The following is a 22,604-nucleotide window of genomic DNA, read 5'->3' on the forward strand; positions in this document are numbered from 1 at the left end:
ATCCAAGATCAACACACTTAATAGGTATTTGAGTTTTAAAAATAACAGAAACATTAGAACCCAATTGCACCTTCTCATTAAGTCTACATTTCTTCTTGTTAGTGCACAACTCCTTTAAAAATGTCATGTATTTAGGTGCTCCTTTCAAGAAATCAAGTAAAGGAACATTTATAGCAAGTTTACCAACCAAATTCATAGCATCCTTCTCAAGTTGATCATTGGACAATTTTCTAGATACTAGAAATGAATTAGGAAATGGTAAATCAAAATTTTTTACCTCCTTTTCTTTTTGCTTGATAAATTGAGAAGCATGTGTTGGATTCTTGTTGATTGTGACTTTTATGTTCTCTTCTTGTACCTGGGAAGATTCAACTTCTTCCTTATCTCCTGAATGTGTTGAGAGGCTCTCCTTTTCTATAAGAGTATTCTCTCTTTTCCACTTTCAGATTGCATAGTAGGTGTAGAATCTTCTTCTGAACTATAATCTAATTTCTTGTGATAGCATTCTTTTGTAAATCTCACTTGCTTTTCACTAAGGCCTACTTGCTTCCCACTCCTTAAAGATATTCTATTTAGAGACTTTGGATTCACCACAGTGTTGGTGGGTAAATTTCCTCTAATTTTAGCTTGTACTTCACTCAATGAGTTAGCAAGTTGAGTGACATAGCTAGAAAGATTGTTTATTTTATTCTCCCAATGTTCAAATTTGCTATCTATCATACCTTACTATCTGATCCAATTAGGGTTTAATCAAAACCATTTTAAACCACATTGGATGGTTTTGGGCTAAAAAATTTATGAAAAATGCTGATTTCATATTTTTACTGTTCATCAGCTAGAAATCCAATTTTCTTGCCCAACTTCAAAAATTCATAACTTAATCTAGAAAACTCAAAATGGAGTAGTTCAAAATTATATTAAAAGCTCTTTGAATATTTCTTCAAGGAAAAATAATCTTATGAACCAATTCTATTGGAAAGAGTGTCAGGTTTTTGTGAAATTCACCTCTTCCATTTGGCAAAAATCTTTTTTCCAGATTCTGAACCTTAAATTTGAAAAATCATTAAAAATCGTGTAGTTGGCCATTTTTAACGTACTACCTATCAATTTGAAGCTCACAATGTCAAATCTAAGAATACTAAATTTCGTGTAGAGATTCATTCAGTAACTTAATAAAATGTGGCTCTAAACTGACATCCTGCTTAGAGATTACAACACCAACTATTGATATTTATACATAACCAAAAGTCCATGAATTTTTATGGTGTGACACCATAATTTAACCTCCAATCTACAGCTTGCTCTTGGGATTTTCAAGCCCTAAAATGTTAGACTGTATTTGGGGATGAGATTTTAAGAAATCCCAGTAGCAAGATCAATAAACCAAAACATTAATATGCATCAATTACAAGCATTCCAACCTTTTGCTATTAATAGGGAACTACTTTACCTCATACATGTAGCACTCTAACATGCAATAGCCAAGGCACATAAAGCAAGGAGTATAGCTACACAATCATCATCATCATCATCATTTAGTTCATCCACATAATAGCACATGAAATTGCATAGCAATCAATGCAACACTCAACATTAAGGTCAATTAAATCTTACTACCTTAATCCAATGCTCTTTGATTTTCTTGTTCTTCTTTCTTGCTTCCACAAATTCCAAACCCTAACATGGCAATCCACAAAAAGGACAGCAAGAATCATTAACCATTCCACATAAAAATCAACAACATAACTTAAGGACAACCTTTATCCCTTAAAGCATCCACCTTTGTTCTTTAATTTTAAAGTTTGTTTCCTTAAACCCTAAAAATTCCTCCTTAACTCATTCCTACATAATTTTTCATGTAGATTCCAAATATCTACTTAGATTTAAGAAAATAAAACTTCCTCTTCCAGTTTCAACTTGGCCGAACCATTAGGGTTCAAAATCCAAAAATTACAACTTTGATTCTATGGGCTCCAACACTTGTTCTTTAGGTTTACCCCATACCATTTTTTATTTTGAACACAATGGTAGCCTTAAAAATTTGAAAAACAAATCCTAGGGTTCAGTTTTGATCTTGGCCGAACCATACCTCTTGGAGTTCAACCATGAAAAACTTTTCAAAACAACACTAAACCACTTGAAACCACCTTGATTCATAATATCCTAACTATGTTTAACAACAAAACCTCCTTCCCTACACTATACCCATTTCGGCCAGCAACAAGAAGGGAGAAGAAGTGATTTTTCCAACCATACAAATCAATAAAACAAAGCAAGGAACATCTTAGAACAACTTATCAAACTTTAATCTTAGTTGGAAGATCAAATATGCTTGCTTTTTGCTTGATCCCTTCACAAAATCACTCTTGCTCTCTCTCTTTTCTCTTAGGCTGAAATGTAATCTGATTATGGGGGAGGAAAAGCTCAATTAAGGCACCAAAATATCTCACCAACCAACATTAATGCTATGCCATGTGTCAAAAGCTTACTTAGTCTTAATCCTCTCTCTTAATTAACTTAAATCATAATGTAATTAATTTTCAAAAGTCAAACTCTCCTCCACTTGAGGCTTCACACTTGGAAAGCTTTAAATCCTCTCTATTAGGGGCTAGACACATGGCTAAATGTGAACCATTTGAATTGCAAGACTCTAGTCTTGCTTTATCGGTGCACTTTTACTCCGAGTTTAACTTCTTTTCTATAATTACAGTGCTCTGGCCTCTGTAATTATTTTCTATCAGATCCATAAATTATTCTCCTCATTTTTATCTTTCCAAAATTGCCCTCTTTGTCTCAAATTTAATTTCCCAATAATTAAATAAAAGGGAAAACTAATTTCCTTCTCTTTAGTGATTTTTCCACTTTTCAAAGGAATTGGGAAAAATCTTGGATACTTGAGGGCCTTCTTTTAATTCCATAATCTCTTATAATTCCTTGGGACATCATAGGAATTTTCTTGGGATTTTATTCTCCTTCTAATTATTTATTTGGAATTTTCCAAATAAAGGACCTTAAACTAGCTTAAATCGCCCTTAAATTCCTTTGTAATTTCTCTAAGGGCAATTTGGTCATAAAACCAATTTTATAATCCCATATAATTCTCAAGGAACATTGTCCTTATTTTTCCTAATTTTTTGAGGCTTGAAAATATTTTTCCATAATTAATTTTGACCACTTTTCCTTAATTGGTCAAATTTCCATAATTGGCTTGGAAAACCATAATAATTATTTTCTACCAAAATTCTTCTATTTCTCCTTGTCATTTTTTACCCTTAAATATTTAGGAATATCCCTATTCCTAAATTTCATATTACTGGATGTGACACTATCAAACTTACTTTCCATGGCAACAAGTTTGGAATTAGAGGAAGTTGCAGTGCTTTCAATCCTTGCACCCAAATTACTCATTCCTTCTTTCATAGCTTTAACCAATTCAGCAATACCATCATTTGAAGGAGAAGGAGTGTTTTGAATAGGAACTATGACTCTTGAATTTGAATCGAAGGGTGGCCTTTGATTCTGAAATCTCTATTGGGAAGTAAATTGCCTATCATCATTAGTCTTCCATCTCAAATTGGGATGATCACTCCAACTTTCATTATAAGTTGAGGAATATGGGTTCCTCTGTGAGTGTTGTCCTTGTCTACCTTGGTACATAGCAGAAACTTCCTCATAGTGACTTGGGCAATCATCACTCATATGCGTGATTAATACACAATATTCACATGATGGTCCAACTAATGCTTGTGAGCAGTTGATAGCATTGCAATTCTTCACATTTCTTTGCTTTTCTAAATTTTCCACTCTTTTATCCATCTTTTCAGTGATATGCAACAATCTCTCTAGCAAACTATCTTGTAAAGGGCTTGTAGAAGACACTTGCCCTCTTTGAGATTCTCTTGTGTAGTACTGTTGATTGTTGTTGGCCATCCTCTTTAGTAGGCTCCAAGCATTATTAGGAGTGAGTTCTAGGATTGATCCATGTGCAGCAGCATCAACAGTCTCCTTATAAGAAACCAATAATCCTTTATAGAAGTATTGCACCAAGTTTGATTTTGAACATTGATTATTAGGACACTTGCTCAATAAAGCTAAAAACCTAGTCCAATAGCCATGAGAGACTCTTGGTCTTGTTGAGATACTCCATAAATTTCCTTCCAAAGCCTTAAAGTTCTTGAAGCTAGAAAATACTTGTCCAAGAAGGCTTTCTTGAGTTGCTCCCATATTAGAGTTGAGTAATGTTGAGGAAGGGTGGTTAATCATTATCTAGCATTTCCCTCAAGTGTACAGTGGAAGACACTTCTCAATACATCTTCCAAAAAAGCTCCAGGTGGCTTCATAATTGCATAAACTAAATACATCAAGTCCAAATGTTGATATGGATCATTATCTGCAAGGCCATAAAATTTGGGTAAGGTACTGATCAAACCACCTTTTATCTCAAAACCAAGATTATAAGCATGAAATCCTCTAGGTACATAATTAATAATTGAGCTACTCAATTCCCTAATACTCCTATTATCATAATCAAGGTTCTTAGGGACATGGTATTGCACGTGCTTAGATTCTTGCTCATCTTGATATTGCCTATTAAAGGGTCTTTGTGAGGTCTATGGCCAGTATCATTTAGGTTAGTGTTAACCTAATTTTGACTAGTATTTTGCCCTTCATTAGGAGCTTGGTTCTTTTGCCCTTCCATTACAAAACGATTATCACAGAACTGACCCAAATCAAATTTAGAATTAGATATGAGTTCAATTGACTCACTAGTACGAGATGAAGAGGATGAGTAAGGGTGTATACTTGTGCTTGTGTCCAAATTTGTACTCTTTTTCAAAAGTTTAAGTGTTTTATTTATCTCCCTATCCAATGGATAAAATGTTTTTTCCCTGGTCATGCACCAAAACCAACTAAAGAATTGAACTAAAACAGCAAAAGTAGGAATCAGGTCTAGGCGCCGCGACCTTTAGCTTAAGGCACTAAGGCCTCCATGATCGAGAGTTATTGAGAGCCAAGGAAGTAAAGGTGCTGCGGCGGATTCCCAAAGACACTGCGGCGCGTTACACTTAGAGTAAGATAGGAAAGGCACTTTGGTGAATTTACAAATGTGCAGCGGCCTTTGAGACAGAACAAACAAAATCAACTCTGAACTGCAACTCAACTGCCTTGAAACCTGAAAACACTCAAGAGTAGTGGTTATAAAGCAATTGAGGCACACTTTGGAGCAAGAATGGTTACAAGTTGAAGTAATTAATGAGTCACACAATGAAACCCAAGTATGATTAGCTAAAAAGTCAAGAATCCAATTTCCAAAACCTTCAGCAACTAAAGAAAAACCAGAAAAACACAACCTAATTCTATCCTAAGTGCACTAAAATACTACTAACACTAGGGAGACAGAGTTCCCTGGCAACGACGCCAAAAATTTAATCTTATGTCGCTTAAAACCAAATTTAGTTACTCTTATTAATGCAGTAAGTGATGCTTAACCAGAGATCAATCTCAAGGAACTCAAATGTCTAATAGTGTTATTAAGTGATTAAATCACAAAATAGGGTAGAAATTAGGGGAATGTATGGGCAAATGAGATGAACTCATTCTAAAACTTTAATCGAATGTTTTAACCAGAATTTCTTTTTAAAATATAAAATAGAGAGGGAAGTAAACTGGAATCAATGAAATGGATGCTTCCTAGGGACTATGAATCTGCCTTCATCACTTCACTCACTAACATGTTGAGTTCTATAAGCCTTGCTAGATATGATTACTTGTAGAAGTAGAATGACAAATTCAAATCTAGCCACTTCTAAAAGAAATAAAAACCTTCATTTCTCAAGAAACAATCACAAAGGAAGAATCCACAATTAAACCTAATCAAGAATTCAACCAATGCTACTCTAGATCAAGAAGATAACATCTGGATTTAATGAATCCAATCTATTCTAGCAACATGATGAAAAAGATAAAGGATGGAAATCTGAATACACATGTATTTGACAACACAAACTACAAAGTATCAAATTCCAAACCTAAGCTAAAGAACTCCCTATAATACACAGCTCCAGCTTCATCATAGTTCTTAGGAATCAAGCGGATTTAGCTAGCCATAGAGAGGAGAAGCTCTACGTTGGATTCCATAGCAGTAGCAGTAGTGATGGTGGAATGTAGGAGATCTAGATGGAGGATTCAGAGAGAGTGTAGGAAACAAAGATGAAGATAAAAAAAAAAACTTAAAACTGAATTCTCCCTCCTAAATGCTTCACTCGCTTGTAACTATTGCCTCCCTACTAAAAGTTAGTTTAGGATTCGCGTGCTAACCAAAATTGAGCTTCGAGATTTGGTTCCTCCTTTCTCTAGATTCTGTCACGTGTATTCTGGTTCAAATTGTTGATTACCGTAATCCGCTGCGACACCTATGATCATTTGGATTAGTGACTCTAAGCTACTAAATATTCAAGCGCCAAAACTGTGTCATTTGGATTAGTGACTCTAAGCTACCTGTTGATTTAAATCCGCTATGGCGCCTTTTACAGAAAGTCTGCCACTTTTTGCACACCAAGTTCCTGAATGTTCTTTTCTTTGATTTTTGAACTTGAATTCTTATGATATTATAAAACACTCCTTCCAAGCATTTATTAGTATTTCATCACAATTAGTTCCAAAATTAAACATATAATTCCATAAAAATCATTCTAAAATCAATGAAATATAAAGAGATATCACCATCTGAGGGGAAGGCTCAGATGGCAATATATGTCACACCCAGTAACATGGCAATTAGGAATAAGAATATTCCTAAATATTCAAGGGCCAAGAAGGATAAGGAGAAATAGAAGAATTATGTTGGAAAATAATTAGTATAATTTTCCAAGTCAATTATGAAGGTTTGACTAATTAAGGAAAATCGGTCAAAAAAATTATGAAAAAATATTTTCAAGTCTTAGAAAATTAAGACAAATAAGGATAATATTGCTTGAGAATTATATGAGGTTATATAATTGGTTTTATGACCAAATTACCCTTGAAAAAATTACAAAGGAATCTAAGGGTGATTTAAGCTAGTTTAAGGCTTTTATTTGGAAAATTCCAAATAAATATTTGGAAGGAGAATAAAATCTCAAGAAAATTTCTATAATGTTCCAAGGAATTATAAGAAATTATGGGATTAAAAAGAGACCCTCAAATATCCAAGATTTTTCCTAATTATTTAGACAAGTGGAAAAATCAATAATGAGAAGGAAAATAGTTTTCTTTTTTATTTAATTAATGGAAAATTGAGTTTGAGCTAAAGAGGGCATTTTGGGAAGAGAAAAATAAGGAGAATAATTTATGGATCTGAGAAAAAATAATTACAGAGACCAGAGTACTGTAATTATAGAAAAGAAGTTAAACCTGGAGTAAAAGTGCACTGATAAAGTGTAAATTAGAGTCTTGTACTTTACTTAGCCCACAAGTTGCCACTTGTCAAGCCACCAATGGAGAGGATCTTGACTTTTCAAATTATTTATTTTGGAATTAAGTTAATTAAGAGATAAATTCAAGACTAAATAGGGAGGTGACACATGGCATAGCAATTAATAGTGGTAGATGGTGGTTGAAATATTTGTTTAGCATTAATGAGAGCTTATCCTCCCCCTTTTCAAGACTAGAGTTTTGACCAAAGGAAGGGTAAGAAGAGCAAGAGGATTTTTGAAGTGTGATCAAGAGAAAGACAAGCTATTTTGATCCACCAAGTTAGATCCACCAAGTTAAGATCTAAGGTTAGTAAGTGGTCCTATGTTGTTTTTTGCTTGTTTTCCTTAATGTTGAGTGTTGCATTGATTGCTATGTAATTTCATGTGCTATTATGTGGTTGAGCTAAATGATGATGATGATGATGATGATGATTGTGTAGCTATACTCCTTGCTTTAAGTGCCTTGGCTATTGCATGTTAGAGTACTACATGTATGAGGTAAAGTAGTTCCCTATTAATAGCAAAAAGATTGAAATGCTTGTAATTGATGCATGTTAATATTTTGGTTGATTGATCTTACTACTGGGATTTCATTAAAATCTCATTCCCCATATGTAACCTAACATTTTAGGAGCCGACTCATCAAGAGGGACGCTACAAATCCAAGGATAAAAATGGTAAAAAACCATAAGGAAACAATTATGTTTGGTCATGTATAAGTATATATGCTTGATATTGTAACCCTAAGAAGGATGCCAATTTCAGGCCACATTTTTATTAATCTTCCAAACGAATTTCTTCACAAAATTTGGTATTCTTAAAGTTCATATCATGAGCTTCAAATCAATAGGCAGCACGTTAAAAATGGCCAACTATACAATTTTTAATGATTTTTCAAATTTAAGATCCAGAATCTAGAAAAAGAGTTTTTACCAAAAAGACAGAGGTGACTTTCACATAAACCTGACACTTTTTCAAATAGAATTGGTTCACAATATTATTTTTTCTTGAAAGAGAATTCAAAGAGCTTTCTATAGAACTTTGAACCACTCTATTTCAATTTTTCTTGATTAAGTCATGATTTTTTGAAGTTAGACCAGAAAACTGGATTTTTACCACATGACCAATAAAAATCCAAAAATGAGCATTTTTTTGTTATTTTTGAGCCCAAGACCACCCAATATGGTCTAAAATACATCAGAATAAATTCTAAACCATACTAGAAGTAATGTGTAACATTTTTGGTATCAGAGTGGAGGTTCTGGCATAGGATAGAATGCTCTGCTTAGATAATGTGTCCGTTAAAAAGGAAAATTGACACATTATTAAAGGAGAATATTACTATTCATTTATTGGATAGTTGGTTATTATAATGCAGGACGAAGTAGAATGGCTTGTTGTAGCTACAATAGTGACTCAAAGGGTTCAGTTAACCAGAGGAGACTAAGAGAACCTTTGCCTCAATAGTTCGATGAGGATGAGGACCATAGCCTTATAACGGACTTCTACTATAATACCTTATGGGAGAGTAACCCTCTACTTGAATAGCCACAGTTACTTCTAATGATCCTTAGAGGATTGAAGTCATTAAAATATCTGATGATGATAGAGCTGGACCTAGTGAGGTCAAACTACTTCCAATCATAAAAGAATTCCACACCAAAAAGGACCTAGCTAAGGACTTTAGGGAGAGGGGCTGGTACATTAAGCCTGACGAGAATTAGAATGCCCATGTGTACCTGAGATAGCTAGAGGATATCTGGAAGCTTTACCATTATGTGACTAGGGAAGATGCTATCCTAGAGATAATGGACTAGGTATTAGCATTGCTTAGAGTACTCCCTAGGATCCGGTATTGGAAAAATGGTGTGAGAGACATTTGTAATCATATGGATAGTGCTAGCTTCAATGATCTTATAGATGCCCTTAAGATCTTTGTGAGGAATACTTTTTCTTGAAGTTAAGATGCGAAAGACTGGATCCTGACAACGATAGACAGGCTCCCATTCATACCCTTATGGCAGAATGAGTTATGTCGCTGGGATCAGATAATGAGATCCAATGTTGAGAGTGGATCCAGAGCCTTGAGGGCTTTGCTAGTTCCCATTTTGTGTCATCAATTGAACCTTGACAGCACTAATGTAGAACTTGTACTATTACAGCTAACCATAGTAGGTTAGTCTAGCATGTTTGATTGCTATGTATGTTTCCAAGATGGCTATGTATGTTTGAACTATATTGCTGTGACTGATGATTGATGCTTGAATGATGTATTATGAATACATATGTTGTTAAATGAAATCCAAGCATGTTGTCTATTTCTTGTTCCTCATTATGTGTTCTATTTAGTTATTACAACGGTTAGAGTAAGAAATGCGTCATCAAAGAACTTTTAGTTCCTGACTCAAGGATCCCTCCCGATCTGTTATAGTTAATTCTATATCGCTTAAAACGGTAGCAGAAGACCATCGAGGAATTAAGGGGCAACACAAGCTTGCTAAGAACAAGAAGAGACACCATAATAGCTACAGTAATAACAATGGCAGTGGCTAACCTCGATAAGAGGCAGCTAGAAGAAGAAATTTTCACAGCTCAAGCATCATATGCATGTATGTATCCTAGTTACCAACAAAATCGAGCACACATGCTCACAACATATCCTCTAACATCTGAATCATTCTTTCTGTCTATCCATCAGTTTGCAGATAGTAGGTTGTACTAAATCTGAGAGTAGTGTCCATTTCTTTTTGTAAGGACCTCTAAAACTTAGAAGTAAATCTTAGATCTCAGTCTGAAACAATATGCTTGGGACACCATGCCACCTAACTTCTAGAGTAAATGTTTCCTTAAGTTTGATGGATGAAAAATCTATTCTTCCTCTTGTTTATGGTTAGCCAAAATGTATGAAGGTTAGGGGAAGGAGGTTTTGATGTTAAACCTAGTTAAAACACATTGATTTAAGGTTGTTTCAAGTAGTTTTGAGTTGTTGTTTGAAAGATTTCATGGATGGTTCTTAAAGAGTGCTGTTCGGCCACTTTGAAAGCTATACCCTAGAATGAGTTTTTCATAGTTTTAATGCTTCCATTGTGTTTAAAATAGAAAATGGTATAGGGTAAACCTAAAGAACAAACATTGGAAGCATTAGAATTAAAGTTGTAATTTTTGGAAACCTAGATCTCCCATTTGGCCAACTATACTTCTTGGGGAAAAAAGTTTCTTTTCATGAATCTAAGTTCATATTTAGATTCTACATAAAAAACTATGTAAAATTGACCTAAGAAAGGAATTTCTAGGTTAAAGAAAACAAAGCTCCAAAATTCAAAGAATTAAGGGTTACTTGAGTTTTGCCATTGATTTTGTGTGGTTTGGATTGGAATGTGACTGCCTTTTTTGTGAAATGTGATGTTAGGATTTGATATTTGTGGAGGAAAGGAAGAAGAGCAAAGAACTAAGGAGCTATTAGAGCAAGGTAGCAAGATTTAATTAACTATTAATATTGACATTGCATTGTTTATTATTGCATGGATGATTGCTATTATGTGGTTGAACTATAATGATTATAATGTAACTGCTACTTGCATTTTATTGCCTTGGCTATTACATGTTAGAGATTTTCTAATTATAAGAGGATTAGTTCTCCAATAGTAGCTAATGTTTATATGCATAATGATAATGTATGCTTGATATTATAGTTGATTATTCTTGCTATTGGGATTTCAATGAAATCTTATTCACTCCAAATGTAATCAAATATTCTAAGGGCTGAGTCATCTAAGAAGAATAGCTACAAAACCATTTGACTTTTAGTTATGTATAATTATGTATGCTTAGATGCTGTAATCCTATTTAGATTGTTGACTTGGAGCTGTGTTTGACTAAGTTACTGAACGAATTAAATCACAAAATTTGGTATGCTTATATTTCATGTCCTAAGCTTTAAATCAATAGGTAGCACACTAAAATTAGACATTGGTATGATCTATGGTGAATTTTCAAAGTTAAGGTTTGAAATCTGGGAAAAAGTTTTTAACAAATGAAATAATGGTAACTTCCATAAAAATCTGGCACTAATCCTTAAGGAATTGGTTTATGAAATTATTTTTTCTACAAAGAGCATTCAAAGAGCTTTCCATAAAACTTGAAAGCACTCTAATTTGATTCTTGTAGAATTAGTTACAAATTTTCAAAATTGGATAGAAGATCTGGATTTTACCAAATGAACAGTATTTTTTAGAAAATCAACGTCCAACTTGTAATTTTATAAGCCTAAGGCCATCCAAAGTGGTCTGAGATAGTTCTAAATAGACTCTAAGTTATACTAAAAGTAAGGTGTAACAATTTGTAGTACCCTCTATTGAACCTAATCCTTCTCCAGTTCCTTCTCTAAGTCCTCTCACCACTGTGCCTACCTCTGCTCCTTCTTCATCAACCACTGTTCCCACCTCAGCATCTCTGACCATCATTCCTATCTCTCACCCTCAACCTCTCCCACCTATCTCTCAAGCTCTCTATCACACCTTACTTATATAATACCTTAGAGTCTATTTAGAACTATTTTAGACCACTCTGGATGGCCTTAAGCTCATAAAAAAAAAACATAACTGGATGCTAATTTACATAAAATTACTGTTCACTGCACATTTTCAAATTACAAGTCCAATTTTGAAAAATCATAACTAATTTAGAAAAATCGTATGGAGGTATTCCAAAATTCTATGAAAAGATCTTTCAATGATCTTTAAGAAAAAAAATATCCAATTGGAGTTATCTTTGCCTAACTCGTATAGTTTACTCAATGAAGATCACTATTCATTTGGTAAAATCTGGAACTTTCAGATTTTGTGCCTCAACTTTGAAAATTCATATCTCCTTGTGTTTACATCCAGTTGAGATGATCAACCTCTCATTTTAATGCTTGGGATGTGTACTATAAGCCTACCAAATTTTGTGGCTTAACTTGTTCATTTGATAGGTCAAACTGGAGCTCAAATCTGACTGCACCTGGACCTACGTTTTATCCCTTTACCTTTGCTTGTTTAAATTCTTTTTATTTCTTTGACATGCGTAACATGAGTTTACTCTTTCCCATTCATTCTCATTCCATAAATATTATAATTAATTACATGGTATCATTGACATCCACAACCATAATTTACCAAATAGGAGAATTGTACATTGAATATTAACCTCATTCATTAATATCAATAATTCTCCATTTTCTTCTCCTTGCTTATCATGCCACTATTGGCTATTGTTGATTAATCTAAATGGTTGGTTAGGGAGAGGTGAGATTTGAGAGAATCTCAGTACCAAACATTACCACATTAATCATGCTAGATGGATGCTAATGCATTACACACAACCTATTTATTCTCTTGTTAATTAGTGACGTATTAGCATGCTCCAAGCTAACTTTTTAATGCATGGCCATGATCTACTCATCATGAATAGCAATTAAAGTAGCCAAAACATGTCACAATAACATTCAAATAATATGTACACAGCAACATACAAGCATACAACATCAAGCAATGACAATAGGTAAGTTCACTACCTTGCACTTCAAGCTTTCCTTTTGCTTTTCCTTTAATTCCCTTGACTTCCCAACAATGTGGGCTTTTGGCCAACATCAAAAAATATCCTCTTGGATGTTTTGAGGTCCTAAACATAGTCATATTGATTAAACAATCCATTAGAACTAAGAGATTACATAAAGTTCAAGACTAGCTCTGTTGAACTTAACCGTTTCTCTAAATTTTTGGATTAACATTTTAACTTTGTAAAAATTATTCTCTTAGACCAATCCTATGAAGTTTTACCCAAGGTATCCAAATATCCACTTAGATTTATGAAAATCCAACTCCTTCCTTCAAAAATCAGTTTGGCCAAATAGGGGGTTTATAACTCCAAAAATTCCAACTTTAATTTTAATGCTTCCAATGCTTGTTCGTTAGGTTTATCCTACACCATTTTTCATTTTAAACACAATGAAAGCATAAAAAAAATATAGAAATCTCATCCTAGTAGTGTACAGATTCAAACATGGCCAAATTGATCTTCAAGCTTCCATACCATGAAATCTTTCAAATGTCAACACAATTCCACTTGAAACAACCTCTAATCATTGTGTTTTAACTAGATACAACATCAAAATCATCCTCCCCTAAACTAATATAAATTCAACCAGAACCTTTCCTTAGGGGATTCTATATTTTTCAACCATCAAACTCAAGAATACAAAGCAAGAACAAGCGGGAACAACTTACTAACCTTGGATCCAAGCTTAGATGATCAAAGTCAGTGTTTTCCTCTTGATTATGCTTCAAGAATCAATTTTGCAAGATTTTCCCCTCTTAATCTTGTCTTGGTCAAAAATGGAGGGGGGAGACACTCTATTTATAGCTAAAACCTTGGCTTGAATGGACCAAAATGCCCTTGGAAGCTAATAGAAAGAGTAAGGGTAAAATTAGAAGTTCAAGGGGACTTTTGCATCATCATTGCATCACTTTCTTGCATCATCCTTACATCATTCTTTTAGAAGGTCCTAGGTGTCAACAATTTGGTGGAGAAGAAGGGAGATTAAATTCTAGCCATTGAATCAAAACTTAATTCTTAAGTTTCCTCCTAATTTAGTTGGCCCACGTTTCTTTGACTTTCTTGATGGCCTTCTGGAGCTCAAAAAAATTCTTCTGCTTCCTCCATAAATTCCATTTAATTCTAAAGGATATCTATAAATTTTCTCAAACCATAACACTTCCTTTGAACCTTGCATTAAAATCATTTACTAAAATGCCCTTTTTAACAGCATAATCGGCTTTATATTTTATTAAAGCCATTCTACTGGCCTTTTGGTTGTGGGACTAATTTTATAAATTAGTACAACTTTTAACCATTTAACTTCATTTTTGCATATATTTTTTAGGTCTCTTGCTATTTTAAATAATTATCTCAAACAACATACTTTTTAGCAGCCATAACCTCATAATTTCTATTTAAGCTGTCTTAGGGGTATTTTCGTCATTTCTCTTCATAAAAAAGCCTTGGAATATTATTTCCTATTTGTTGGGATTTTTTTGAAATTTTTGGTATACTTTCCATTTTTACTCCTGTTAGTTGTAACTTTCTGAATTTACGGTCTAGTCTCTGTTTAGACTTAACCTCATACAACCATCTCTTTAAGGTTTCTAATTTAAGCTTTGGCCTGTATCTAGCCTCTTTCTCTTCTTGGGCCTTTGAGACTTAACTAGAGCCTTTAACTTTGATTATACTTCAGCCCTTGAAAACTTTTACTTTGTAGTTTAGTCCTTGAAACTGCTTTGATTTCTTTTCTCATCTTTGAGACTTCTACTCCAAAAGGGCTTAGTAGCCTACTTTCTTTAGGCTATTTCTAGGACTTCTAGGCCTAAAAATTTAGATGTGACACTCTCTCTCCAATCTCTCAACTTCCTCCTCTTCCCATTCCTTTTACCTTGCCTACATCATCCTTTATCTCTTCCCCATCTGGTTTTGATCCTGACAAAAAGGGGGAGAAGAGCCCTCAGGATTAGGGATTAGCTTCCTTTTAGTTGATGACTACGTTTATCAATAACTATGTTTTGTGTGTTGACTCTTTGTTGATGACTCTCTATCAATCACTCTTTTTGTCTGAATTCTAATTAACAATTCACATTTATCTGTTATTGATCTCTGTTACTTATTCTACATTTTCTGATAATTGATTATTGTTGTGATTTAAGTTATGTTTATATCTTCTGTTTCGTCATCATCAAAAAGGGAGAGAATGTTAGATTTAAGGTTTTGGTGATGACAAAATAAGTAGTTAAGTTTCTCTACATAACTGTTAAGCTGTTATTTGATCATATGTTGGATCATTGAGTTGATCGAACACATGTTAGATAAATGACTGAATATCTGAGTTTAAATACTATTAAGCTTTATCGATAACGTGCTACATAACTACTGTTCTAGATAACCTGTTAGATAAATGTATTGTTTGATCACCTTATCGATTATTGGTAAATTTGCTTGAATATGGTTACTGTTAGGAAATTATTGATCACTTGATCAGTAAATCAAATGATCAGTAAGCTATCAGGTAAAAAAGATAAGTTTCTCTCTATTGACAAGCTTTTATCGATAACCTTAGGGATAAATGTGGTTATCGATCATGTGTCAAATAATTGGTAAGTTTCTTTTAAACAATATCTATTTAGATCACACTATGAGTTATCTATGACCTTATCGATAATCATACTTATCGATAACTTGTTCTAAAACTGAGTAAGCCTATGTTCGAATATCCAGTTGATCATGTTACACTCAGTATCTTTAAACTTCAAGTTTTATTTAGTCAATTATTGATCATTTTATTGATAATCACAATTATAGATCATCTAATCGATAAATGCACTTATCAATCATTTAACCAATTCAAGTCATGATTTCTTACCTTACTCTGTCTAAGTATTTTAGATAGCTTTTCAGATAACATGTTCGATCAAGTCACTTATTGATAACGTTTTAGATAAATCTTTTCAAATGGTTTTTTACAATTACTTCAATTATCGATAAGCTGTTAGATAAAGTAAATTATCGATAATCTGTTACATAACGTTCAAACACATTTCTTGAAACTGCTCTTCACAATACCTTTCAGAAAATATGATATTATCTTGTCTTCAAGCTTTTCTCAACCTTCATTGATTATCTTATATTCTTATAAAAAGCAAAGAAGGCACTTGTTTTAACTTACAAGTCTTTCAAGTAATTCAGAAGTATTTTTCACTGTGATTACAATTCACTCTTTATCGATAACCTGTTCTATAAAGTGTATGATCCATAATGACTTTGATAAGTGAGTTTATTTTTTCAAATTGCCTCATTTCTAATTAATCGATAACTTTATCAATTAAGGTGCTTATTGTTACACCTTACTATCGGATCCACTTAGGGTTTAATCAAAATCAATTTAGACCATATTGGATGGTCTTGGACTAAAAAATTCATGAAAAATGCTGATTTTCGGATTTTTACTGTTCATCAGGTGAAAATCCAGTTTTTTTGCCTAACTTCAAAAATTCATAACTTAATCTAGAAAAATAAAAATGGAGTGGTTCAAATTCTATAAAAATATATTTGAATGATATTACAAGGAAAAATAATCTTGTGAACCAATTCCATTTGAAAAAGTGTCAGGTTTTTGTGAAATTCACCTCTGTCTATTTGGCAAAAATCCTTTTTCTAGATTTTGAACCTTAAATTTGAAAAATCATTAAAAATCGTGTAGTTGGTCATTTTTAATGTGCTGCCTATCAATTTGAAGCTCATGACATCCACTTTAAGCATGTCAAATTTTGTGCATCAATTCGTTTGGTAACTTAATAAGACATGGCTCTAATTTGGCATCCTGCTTAGGGATTACAGCACCGATCATAGATACTTATACATTACCAAATATAAATATTTCCTCATGGTTCATCACCATATTTATCCTTGGATTTGCAGCCTTCATTTTGATGATTCAGTCCCTAAAATATTAGTTACATATGGCGGATGAGATTTCAATGAAATCCCAATAGCAAGATCAATCAACCAAAACATTAATATGCATCAATTACAAGCATTCCAACCTTTTGCCATTAATAGGGAACTACTTTACCTCATACATGTAGCACCCTAACATGCAATAGACAAGGCACATAAAGCAAGGAGTATAGCTACACAATCATCATCATTATCATTTAGTTCAACCACATAATAGCACATGAAATTGCATAGTAATAAATGCAACACTCAACATTAAGGTCAATTAAATCTTACTACCTTAATCCAATGCTCTTTGACTTTCTTGTTCTTCTTTCTTGCTTCCACAAATGCTAAACCCTAACATGGCAATCCACAAAAAGGGCAGCAAGAATCATTAACCATTCCACACAAAAATCAACAACATAACTCAAAGACAACCTTTGTCCCTAAAGCTTCCACCTTTGTTCTTGAATTTTTTAGAGTTTATTTCCTTAACCATAAAAATTCCCTCATCACTTATTCCTACATGATTTTTTATTTAGATTCCAAATATCTACTTGGATTTAACAAAACAAAATCCCTTCTTTCAGTTTTGAGCTGACTGAACCATTAGGGTTTAAAATCCAAAAATTGCATCTTTGATTATATGGCTTCTAACATTTGTTCTTTAGGTTAACCTTACACTATTTTTCATTTTGAACACAATGGAAGCCTCAAAAATTTGAAAAACACATTCTAGGGTCCAGATCTTGCTTTGGCTGAAATGGATCTCATGCAACATAACAAAGAAAACACTTCAAAATCAACCTACAAACTCCTATAACCACTAGGATCTATCATACTTTGAAGTGTTCTAGCAGGATATGTCACACCTTCATTTTAAACCCCATTATAGGTTATTTGGAACCATTCGGAATCATTACACGATGCTCAAAGTAGGTAAAAACCAAGATTTAAAGTTCTGATTTCGGTTACTATTCCTGTAACCCCTAAAAATCGAGTCAATTTTGAAAAATCATAACTAAGTGTAGAAAAATAAAAACAGAGTGGTTCCAAGTCTCATGCAAAGCTTATGAAATGCTCTATGTAGGAAAAATATTCATAGGTATCAATTTCTCACAGATCAATACCAGTTTCCATGCAATTATGTACTGTTCATTTGGTAAATTCTGAAATTTCCAGTATTTTTGCCCAACTTTGAAAGGGCATAACTCTTTCCACAAAATTTCAAATTTAATGATCTACCACTTGATTTAAAGCTAAACATATGATCTATTAGTCTGCCAAATTTCAAATCCTTATTCGAACATTTGCTATTTATTTCATATGCACCAAGTTTGGTCCTTTTTAGTCAAAGGTTATCCCCTAATTACCTTTATTTTGGCTCTTTCTTAACCTTTTACCCATCCTTAATCATTTGGGACTTAACACATGCTTGAACATACATCCCACTATACTTTCACATGTTTGAACATAGACATACATGCTTGGCTTGTAACATCCCAAATTTTGGCTCATAGATACAAGTAATAGCACAAGGAAAGGATGATTATTAAGTCCAATACAACGAAAGTCCTGGAGATCCTTTAGAAGAAATAAAAGATTTTCCAAGGGTAAATGTGTAAAACAATAGTGTTCAGGGACTAAACAATGACGAACTGGAAACAACTAAGGGCCAGAGGTTATGCCAGAAACTTGTAAGAGATAGTTCCGAAGGTTAGGCCTAAGGAGGGACCAAATTGTAAAGAAAAGATTGTTAGGTCAAGTAGGGACCTAATTGTAAATAATAAAAGTTCTGGTCGGCCAATGCTCAAAGTTAGCAAAAAGGGCCCAAATGACTTTGAAAAATTCTAGAAAAATGGGAATAGGATCCCAGAGCCGATATAAGGCTAGAAATGATAGGAATGCCCTAAAGTCATTCTAGGGTTTTGGACAATTTGAGATAGTAGCTTAAATTGAATTGTTTAAGCTATGAGACGACCTCAAACAACTAGGAAAAACTGGGGAACAATAGTTGAGGAATTTACACAGATTGTAAAATTAATTCCGTCCCCAGAAACTGACAAGGTTAGCTTTAATTAAATTTAAAGCCTATTTATACCCTACCCGGGGAAAGTCAAAATAGCTGTTTAGAGTTTGACTTTTGACACGAGAAAAATTAGAGGAATTTCCTGTGATGAAAGGGAAAGAATGAAACCCAGAGACAAATTAACAGAGTTACGAGTTGATAGAAAGAATTCAGAGAAGGTAACCCCGATTAAGTATTATTTAATGATATTTTTGGGAAAAGGAGAAAGAAAATATCTAAAGACCATCATGACGGTGCTGAGTCAGCATGCTGAGTCACTAAATGCAATCATGACACCTACGAGTCATCATACTGAGTCACCAAATGCAATCATGACACCTACAAGTCATCATGCTGAGTCAGCAGAAGATATTTATGGACAACATAAAAATCAGAATGCAGTATGGAAATATTTTAGACAGTCTTTTGTCTACCTGTTATAGTGAAATCTCTACTACATGACTCAGTAAGGTTAAGTAGCCTGTTAGTAGAGCTAATTATTTTCATCTATGCTCCTCTAAGATAGCGCCATATATGTACTTAATTAAGATGAGAAAATGGTGCTAGAACATGTCTCAGTGGCACCGGGTAAGTCAGAACTCAGAAAAGTACCCGATATGGTGCAGAATAGCAAAATAGGTAGAGGAATGCCTAAGGGCTATATTTTGGACGAATTTTATATTAATTTCCTCCCTATTTTAATGCCAAAATGATGAAGGAATATGGAAGGGACAAATGTACGGTTAGATCAGAAAAGAAGGTATTACGTGTACAGTTGGATGCAAGACACATATACGGTCGGATGCAAGGCACGTGTGTGGTTGGATTAAAGATATGTGGCTTGATGATGTAAGCATGATGTCATCAAGATGAGGTAAGTATGATGTCATAGGACACGTGTCATCACAAGATAAAAAGGGAAAATGGACGGTCCAGATCAAGCCACGTATTTTAAGATCAACGGCCGAGATTTTTGTTCTTATTTTCTATAAATACCCTGACCTCCCTTGTTATTTTTGAGCTGGTAGTTGGTTTGATTAGATTTTTGATGATTGAAATCTTATGGGGAGGTGCTGCACGAAATTTATTGGAATAGGAGAAGATGATATGGATGTTAGAAGCATGTTTAAAGGCTTGGAAACAATAAGAATCAAGTGGTCCTGTGTTGATTTTGCAAAAAGTCCAACTTTCCCTTAGTTTGTGATTCTGTTCAGCCTTTTTCTAAATAGTTAGGATTGGATTTTGATTGTTTGAAGCTTGGAAATAGATTCTACATGTAAAATTATGTGGGAATAGCATGTGGAAATAATTTTAGGAAGGTTGGAATTGAAACTCAAAAGTTAGAGTTCAAGTATGTTCAAGAAAGAATCAAATAGAGATAAGTTGATGACTTGATTCTAATAATTGTTTTGCATAATTTATTGATGTGTTTAGGACCTTGAAATATCCAAGAGAATATTTAATGGTGTTGACCGAAAATCCATAGGGTTGGAAAGACAAGGGAATCAAAGGAAAAGCAAGAGGAAAGCTATGTTACAAGGTAGTAAACTTACTTGTATTGTGTGCTTGACATGTATGCTTGCATGATGTGGTTGTGTTGCCATGATGTGACTAAGCTATGATAAAATATTTGCAAAGTTATGTTTGCAAGTTTATGTTATGTTTTGCCTTGGCAATATGTTATGAAAGCATGAAGTGCTTTAGCTTACTTTCCATGACATTCATGTGTTAATGTTATAACATGTCATGCATAGGCATTATGTCTTGCATGTTTATGGGTAGTGTTTGCTACTGAGATTCTCCCGAATCTCACCCCTCCCTAACCAACCATTTAGGTCAATTAATGGTGGGCAATAATGGCATGAGAGGCAAGGAGAAGAAAGTGGAGAATTATTGACGTTAATGAATGATGCTATTATTCAATGTGTAATTCTCCTATTATGTAATTTATGCTATGGATGCCAATGATGCCATGTATTTAATTAAAATGTTATGGGATGAATAGATATGTATGAGGATGATTGGGAAAGTGTAAACCCAATTTATGTATGTCAAAGAAATAGAAAGAATTAAAGTAAACAGAGGTTAAGGGATAAAACGTAGGTCATGGAGCAGTGAGTTTGTAGCTCCAGTTTGACCTATCAAATGAATGAGTTAAGCCATAAAATTTGGCAGATTCATAGTGCACATCTCAAGCTTTAAAATGAGAGGTAGATCATCTCAATTGGATGTGTACACCAGGAGATATGACTTTTATAGAATTATTTATGATTTTTCAAAATTGGACCTGAAATCTGAATGTAAACAGTGAAAAATAATCCGAGCAGTTATGTTGAAATTTTTAATCCACGGGCTTGTATTTTGACCTACTTGAACCATTACACTTACAAATACGCACTTTGAGGGGTTAAAGGTAGGATGTTTCATGGCTCTCCTTAGGAGCTATTATCCAACAAACATTTCCAATGTCATAATATTACATAACAAGTTCCAAAATTTACACTAGGGTACATTAATTGTTCATTAGGCCTCCGAGACAGTCTCTTTGCCTTTGCCCTTGCTTACACTTCCTCCTAGATGGTGTTAAACATAAGAGTGAGATTTTAAAGAAATCCCAGTAGCACAGAATCACACTTATCATGCATTCCTGCAAACACTACGTGCAATGCTTTTGTGCATTTATCTTGTTTATGTGTTCATGCTTTTATGCCATGGAAAGTAAGTTATCATACACATATTCAAGAGACATAATGCCAAGGCAACATAATTCAAACATTGCAATCAACATTTGCAATAAAGCTTGGTCATATCATGGCACACATTGCACACATACACATTAACACATCAATGTAAGCAAGAAAGCAATCAAATGTAATTCAATGCTACCTTTTGGTACTTGGTCCTTGATTTCCTTTAAGTTCAAGATGTTGTCTTGAGGATTTGGCAAGGTACCTAACAAACCAACACCAATGCCAATCATTCAACAATTATTCAAACACATTCCCTATTACTTAAACATTCAACCCTTTTTCTTGGGATTTTTGGCCTAATTGTTTTCCTTTTGATTCAAGAAACCTCCTTGGCCATTCCTACATGGTTTTTCATGTAGAATTCAAATATCAAATCAAATTTTACAAAATCAAATCCCTTCCTTAAATTCTGATCAAAACAGAAATGAATTTTTTACAAGGAAAGATGTCAAAATTTCCAACTTGACTTTTAATGCTTCCAAATTCAATTCCTCCATATAACCCTACACAAAAATGCCCAAGGAGTTCAATGGAAGCATCATATCCATCAAAATCCAATCATAAGTCCATGAATTCCAGATGGCCGAACACCTCCCTTTAGGTTCATAAATTTCCACATTTGATTCCAATGAATTTAAACATACTTCCATAGCATAATCCTACACAAAATCACATTTTAAATCCATTGGAACCATTAAAACTTATTGAAATAATTGCTACCCTTGAGTTTTTGAGTTGGCTAAACTGAAAAGTCATAGTTCCTAGGGTAATTTCTTCCGTAACCCATTCAAAACTACACCAAACATC

The sequence above is a fragment of the Neltuma alba genome, unplaced genomic scaffold (assembly GCF_004799145.2).
Source record: "Neltuma alba isolate B1F8T4 unplaced genomic scaffold, ASM479914v2 tig00010293_pilon, whole genome shotgun sequence".
NCBI lineage: Eukaryota > Viridiplantae > Streptophyta > Magnoliopsida > Fabales > Fabaceae > Neltuma > Neltuma alba.